Here is a 6,672-nt window from a genome sequence, read left to right as displayed (position 1 = left end):
TACACTCTACATGACACCTACTGACATTGCTTACAGTGTCTCTTGCCGCGCTGGCAAAGCACATTGACAATGCTTGCCATTCACTGATCACTATGTATTTCTAGAAGATGATCATTGCAACATACAGCCTATTTAAGAGGAAAGTGAGGGTTTGGGTTAGCTGTGTGTCTTTGCTCAATTACCAAAAACCTCAAATTGTCTCCCGGGTCGGACTGGAATGTTGGGCATAAAAAAATGGCCATAAATCTTGTTTGGTTTACTTATTTTATGGATGTACCAGAATTTTCTTCAGTAAAATGCAGGAAAGACAGAGGTGATCATTCTTGGCTCAAAAAAGGTCAAACATCAGCTTTTACTTTGGCCCCAAATCAAGTTAGAAATTTTGGTGTAATTATTGCCTCGGGCCTGAACTTTTACAGCTTCATAAAAAGCATCACCAAATCTCGCTATTATCACCCAGAAAAAAACATAGCCAGAATTAATGGGCTTCTGTCCAAACAAGTCATGGAAAAACTCATCCATCCATTAAATTTTAGTAGATTGGAATAGTGCTCAAACAGTTGCCTTCTGTAAATCAGGGCAAAAACGCTATTATTCACTACAACTTTTTCATAATTGTCCCACTTGCCCAAATTGAATGAGTTTTGTTATTCCATTTATTTGTGTTTTAATTTCTACTTCTATTTTAAGTGTGTTTGTTTTTAACTGTCTTACTGATTTAACGTGACTTTCATGTGTCCTTGTATTTGTACTGGACTGTCTCAGGAAATTAGAATACACAATATTCTAATTTCCTGAGACAGTCAGGAAATTCAGTATCCAGTATTTCCTAACTGTGTCTTGCTGATTTTCATGGGATCCACAGTACTTTGAATTGCGCTGTACAAATACATTTGCCTTGCTTTCCCTATGCCTAACGTGGCCACTGCTGTACATCTTAAAGACCTTCTTAATTTTATGGATTTCCTAATAACAGTAATTATTAGGGCTGTCAAACGAATAAAATTTTTAATCAAGTTAATCACAGCTTAAAAAGTAATTAATGGTAATTAATCCTAATTCAAACCTTCTATAAAATATGCAATATTTTTCTGTAAATTTTTGTTGGAACGGAAAGATAAGACACAAGACGGATATATACATTCAACATACAGTACATAAGTACTGTATTTGTTTATTAAAACAACAAATCAACAAGATGGCATTAACATTATTAACATTCAGTTAAAGCGATCCATGGATAGAAAGACTTGTAGTTCTTAAAAGATAAATGTTAGTACAAGTTATAGAAATTTTATATTAAAATCCCTATTAATGTTTCGTTTTAATAAAATTTGTAAAATTTTCAATCAAAAATAAACTAGTAGCTCGCCATTTTTTATGTCAATAAATACACAATGCTCGTTCAAGCGCCAGCAGAGGGCTACAAAACGCCCAAAAACACAAGTAACAAGTGCACATTACACTTTTCTGTCATTCTAATCTGTTTGAGCGGGGTATGTGCGTTAATTGCGTAAAATATTTTAAAGTGATTAATTTAAAAAATTAATTGACGCCCATTAACGCGATAATTTTGACAGCCCTAGTAATTATATTTGAAGATAAATCCTGAACACGTGTTCCACTACTGAGAGCCATTGGGTACTGAAATAATGTGCGATTGCATTTTTAAATCGTGTTGTTTGTTCATTTCTCGATGTTAACACTGTATGAGTCATCCCCACTTTATTATATAAATGGACCTGCCAGCCAAGCAGGTCAATTTTTCAACAACATATTCACCTTTTGCATTTTTTGCTCAGGAAAATCAATCTGGATATCATTTTCAATATCATCCTTTTTGGACACGCCATTGAATCGCCTCTTATTAAAATCTATAGGCTTCCGATTGTCTGGTTTTCCAACTGTGTGTTGTCAACAGAGTCAACGGATAAAATTTTTAACTTGAAAAATGCGTAACTCGCGTTGCTTAAAATGTCCATACGCTGCAATTGATCGTTGCGAAAATTTATATGTAAATCTCGACTTATACCCACCTGAACCTCAGAAAATATTTCAACGATAAGCATCTGAAACACGGTTATGAATATGTCATCTAATCCATTCGTTCAGATACAACACATGACCAACCAGAAGATGGCGGCAGCAAAGCAGTCTGTTGCTAAATCTCACTTGAAGCCTAAACAGAGGACAGAGCAGGAGAACAGAAAATAGGAGACACTTTCACACCCTATTACCTGTAAAAATAGCAACAGGAACCTGAATGGGAAAAAAACTGACAATTTTTAGAATTTAAAACAACAATAGGTATCTTTTTAACCTCTATGAAATATTTTCATAACATTTGTCATGATATGTCGACTGACAACTAGTTGAATGACACTTTTTTGTATATCTTGAGGCGGTCTGTATCGCTTTCCCCGGCACTAATTAATTTAAAGGAGGGTGGCAGGAACCCTGCCACACACAAAAAAAAAAATCTACAAATGTGCTGACTGCTTTACGACATTCGTCATTTCCCCCTTTCCCCATTCATTATAAAGACGGAAGTCGATGCTAACACTTTCGATGGCAGAGCAACAGAGACAAGTTTTGTCAAAGGAGGAAAAAGAAAGGCAGTCTACCAGGATATACAGAATAAACTTTGGCCCGGCTATCGTGACCCCCACGCTTCTCCCCAACCGAACTCGTCAGCGCACACTAAAGCTACGTCTACACTAGGACAGATAATTTTCTCCAGGGTATTAAGGTGCGTTTAAGTCGCCCCACTTCTGCAAGGTACACCTGCATTTGCGCAAACTACTCATGCGTAGAAAGGAGCAGCCTCATATGTTACGTCATTGCCCACACGGTTTACCTCTGAACCGGAAACTCGTTACTCGCTGTCAGCAAATTTCGAAATTACTACACCTTCTAGACTGTCAGTATTTTGTGATCACTGTTTTTTTCGTGAACACAATTGAACGCATCACGCAGGAGCAAGAGTAAAGGGAGAGCTCGCTCGGATTTCACGAGCAGTCGCAGAGTTGTGATTGAAATAAGCCTGACATCGTTACTTGGGATGTTACAATCGATGCTCATTTGCGCTCTCACCACTTGGAAAATAACAAATAAAAGCATATGGTGTGGCACTGCGTATTTCCTGGAGTGCTTGTGCATAACAGTGGCGATCCTGGAAGTGGCGACAGTTTTGACAGGCAGAAATGTCACGGAGAAAAAAAAGATTGCGCGCCTCTTTGATGGGGGGTACCACGCAGGTCACTTTTCGGGGTTTAGTTTTCCTCTACGCATTTTTATATACTCAGGTTTGGTCGGCATTAAGTCGGAGACAATGCGGGGGACAAGCTCTGTAGAAAACGCTCATCTTCGCATCATCCGCGACGGGAGAACCACAAATGGGCACTGAATTGAAGCATATTAGTGCGTCGTAGTTTGAAGGTTGAAGAAAAATGTGTCGAAAAGAAATGGTGAGCAGGAATGCCACGTCCTGATGATCCGCCTCCATCGTTTACGATGCATACACCGTACTAAAAATGGCGACAGCATGATGTCACTTCCTTAATATCCGATTGTTGTACGGAGACAGCAGTCCATATTAAGTGGCGTGTAATATTACCCGACTACATAATCCGTTTAACAATTAATCCGGATAATAGGCATGCTAGTGTAGCTGACATGAGGATAGTCCTACTAATTACACGTTTAAGGCCATTATCCGCCCTAGTGTAGACGTAGCCTAAGCCACACTGTTGCTAACCTTCATATGCTATTGTTTAGCCACAACTGGATTCATTACCTTATTACTTTTCATCATTCACACAGCCACTGGAAACAGAAATGCTGTTTAATCCATCTGTAAGCGACCATCATGATTTTACGACACTATGCGGGTGTGCGCTGGTCCTCATGGGAAACGCAGACTTCCTTAAAGTGCCTACGACAGGAGAAAAAAAGTCTTAAATAGCATTATTATGTGAATTAGAATCATATTTTGAGAGGATTCGACAATATCCAACAATTTGTCAAAGCGCAGATGACGAGAAACTAGTCTTTTAATCTGCCGTTTAGCCACGACTACCATTATAGGGCTCTAGCATCCCCAACAGGAGGATGACGTTGGCAGGATCATGGTTTCATTTGGTTTAGTATTCAGCCCATTGAGGGGGAATTATTCAGAACAAGGAAAATGCGACAAAGAGAGCCGCAAAATGTCATTTTTTTCAGTCTCTCTACTCCAATATTTTTAAAGGATATTCTTTTTATCGAAGTATTTTCCCCCAATTGCTAAATAAATGGTATGGTCATGACAAATAAAAGTCTTGTGCTATATGGAATATGAAATATGAAAAATGCATTAATTCAGTACGACATGACAAAATTACTCCATAATGGTCAAAACTGTCAACTTTTACCTTTACTGTCGCACCTCCCGAACAATATTTTATGCCACCGGAATTAGTCAGAGCAGCTAGAGAATTACCGACGAAAAAACTGGCCGACGGCGGAGGAGCACGTAGCTGCCACATGGTCAACACGAATATGGTGTAAATTAATGCTTAACTACACGGCAAAGGCAAATAGTAAGAGAGCAGCGTGCAGTTGTTGTGCAGCTAACATGGCAGGATGTGTCTGAGGGTATCTTTTCTACATGTCCGTCCATGATCAAACGTAAGTAAATAGTCCTTTATTTAAAGAAAGTTTGTAGTCTTTACTTTGTAATCGCTGTACACGTGGCCATTTTTAACACAAAGTTGCAATTTCTGATCGGGTGGAAAATTTGACAGAACACCGGCACACGAAGAGGGCAATAAGCCGAGAATAGCGCTCTCCCAGCAGGGGGATGTACGACAAGCTGCCGGTCATAGGCCAAGTGGCATTTTCGTCGGACAAGGAGCATGTCAGCCACAAAATGCAAGCCACCTCCGTATTAAAACGTGTACCATGATCCCAGTATTTGAGATAATACAAAACACAATGTTTACTCACTTCTTTGTAAGTCCATTGGTCCCACATTTGTCACACACTTGTTTTGGCCGATTTCGGGGTGAATGGGAACTTTCTGAAACCCAAAAAGGCTCACGCACCTCTCCCTGGTGCAGTTACAAAAGCCTGCAGCTGTTTGGCTGGCGTGATGCGAAAAATAAACGAATTAATCCGCAAATCAGCTGAATCCGCAGTCCATCTGCATGCTATAAAGCAATGCTGTGTTGTGAGAAGCTGACCCGGGTGACGTCACATATTCGTCCTAAACCCGAGACTGGAGCCGGAAGTAACTCATTTTCAAGGCGCAGGATTCAAAAATTGAATACATAAAACGATCGCTTCCACACAAATCCAAGCAGTCCATTTCATTCAGGAGTATAAAACTATAAAAATAAACATGCTTTTTGTTGTCATACACACTTTAAGGCAAAACACTACCGCTTTTGTCCACCGGCGTCGCTAAATCGACCAAAACTGAAAAGTGACCAAGTGTTTCTTTAAATCTATTATTTAAAAAAATAATCTATTACAGCTTTTGTGGTGACACAGATGACCTAAACGTTTCATTACAAAAACTTAGGCATCATCAATGTTATCTACACAGGCTAAACCATCTAAAAGTGTGGGCGTTATTGTTCTTATTTTATATACCATTGTTATAGACGAGATAATGAGTGAGAAGAGTGTACAAAAAGTAATTTGAGCAACAGGTGGCTACTTTGAATTAATTTGAGGAAACATTTTCCGTTATTTCACCTTTTTTTCAGAGTAAATAATGCAACATGTGCGCATTAATTTTGATACCTTTAGTGAGACATTAAAGGACATTGTAAATAGTCGTGAAAATAAAAAATAAAATAAAATAAAAACACACGAATGAGATGTTTTTAAGTGTGGCTGTACTACTGTATGCAAAACATAACATGCATGGAAAAACTTGACGTCCTGTGGTGACCCCTAGCGGAGCTAAACCGGCAGAACCACATTATTGTATTCCATCTGCAATTGGATGATTAAAAAAAAAAAAAGTTTAGAATGATGATATCTGCGACAATCTAATAGGTTTACTTTCATCTTTAATTTTGCAAGGTAAACATCCTGTTTGTCTGCTGTTACATTTTGAAGTGTGATAACTGTGCTGCGGTAGCTTAACAGAGTTAACGTGATGAGAGGTTGACTCAACGTTCAGGGTCAGGAGGTGCTTCTCTTTCGTCAACAACACCTTGAAAGAAGACTCAAGTTAACAACTTGTCCTACGCTGCAAAATAGGCATTTATATTTTTTATTTACTTCATTTATTTGATTAAGTGTCCCCGGTAACTTTCGTTTCTGTAGTTTTCTCGTTGGTCGGCTTGAAATCATATCTGCAGTAATTTTTGATGAATTAACTTTCAGTATTCCCCCTTTCGTGGTCCTGTGGTCATTTGCTCATTCATCTTTGATAACAACACATGAAGTCCTTTGGTCTTTCATCTCTCATGACATCACAGGCCGAGCTTCAGTCTCTCGGTTTTCAAGTGGTCTTTTTTCTCTTTCATCTTTGATGACGTCACAGTAGGACCCGCATATATAAATTTTGGAAAGGCTGGATTTACACTCATTTACCTTCAGGTATCATCATTTAGTACTTATTTTTTCTCATACAATCAATCTAGAAAGCAGCAGCGAGCTTTTCTCATAAATCCAGCA

This window comes from Corythoichthys intestinalis, chromosome 4 (assembly GCF_030265065.1).
Source record: "Corythoichthys intestinalis isolate RoL2023-P3 chromosome 4, ASM3026506v1, whole genome shotgun sequence".
In the NCBI taxonomy this organism is placed as follows: Eukaryota; Metazoa; Chordata; class Actinopteri; order Syngnathiformes; family Syngnathidae; genus Corythoichthys; species Corythoichthys intestinalis.
This window is presented reverse-complemented; position numbering follows the sequence as displayed.